This window comes from Eimeria mitis, genomic scaffold, assembly GCF_000499745.2.
Source record: "Eimeria mitis Houghton genomic scaffold, Emh_scaff6638, whole genome shotgun sequence".
Taxonomy (NCBI): Eukaryota; Apicomplexa; class Conoidasida; order Eucoccidiorida; family Eimeriidae; genus Eimeria; species Eimeria mitis.
This window is the reverse complement of record NW_013574774.1, coordinates 1-1,178: the sequence shown is the minus strand read 5'-3', so window position 1 is coordinate 1,178 and position 1,178 is coordinate 1.

The following is a 1,178-nucleotide window of genomic DNA, read 5'->3' as shown; positions in this document are numbered from 1 at the left end:
AAAAAAAAAAAAAAAAAAAAAAAATAAAATAAAATAAAATAAAATAAAATAAAATAAAATAAAATAAATACCTGGGTGCCGTGAGAGAAGTGACAAGGAAAAGCACCAATAGGTCCTTTATCTTTTTGTAGGGTGTCTAAACAGCTATTTATATCTTTTCGTGTTATACACCCCGCAGCAGCAGAGGATAGAGGTGGTGCTTCTAGCTCAGGATATATATATTTTAAATACCAAGAAAAGGGTTTACATTTTAATTGTTTTTTTTTTTTTATTTGTTTTTTTATATCGCCAAGAAAAGATAAAGATATTGGTGGGGTTGTTAATAACACATATTTCACATACTCATCCATCCATACAAATGCTGCACGCTGCTTGTTCCGGGATATCTCCTCACCAGATACAGGGTATACTTGGCCTGTATACATAAATATAAATTAATAAATAAATTAATATTATTTTTTTTTTAGCATATAGGGTTTAGGGTTTACTAGGGTTTACTAGGGTTTACTAGGGTTTAGTGTTAGGGGTTTACTATGGTTTAGGGTTTAGCGTTTACGGTTTACTACACTTTAGGGTCTGTTAGGGTTTAGGGTTTAGGGTTTAGGGTTTACTATGGTTTAGGGTCTCCTATTGTCTAGCGTTTAGGGTTTAGGGTTTACTATGGTTTAGGGTTTCCTATTGTTTAGGGTTTAGGGTTTACAAGGGTTTAGGGTTTACAAGGGTTTAGGGTTTACAACGGTTTACGGTTTAGGGTTTACAAGGGTTTACGGTTTAGGGTTTACAAGGGTTTAGGGTTTAGGGTTTACAAGGGTTTAGGGTTTAGGGTTTACAAGGGTTTAGAGTTTAGGGTTTACAAGGGTTTAGGGTTTACAAGGGTTTAGGGTTTACAAGGGTTTAGGGTTTACCTTTCCAGTATTTATCAGAGCGGAAGACGTGAGCGACTTTGCTGCAGGTCAGCACTTCTAGCGCACCCCCACACATCCACACCTAAATAAATAAATAAATAAACAAATAAATAAATAAATAAATATAAATAAATAAATATAAATTAATAAATAAATAAATAAATAAATAAATAAATAAATAACTAAATAAATATAAATAAATAAATAAATATATAGATGAATAAATTAAATAAATATAATATAAATATAATATATATATATATATATATATAT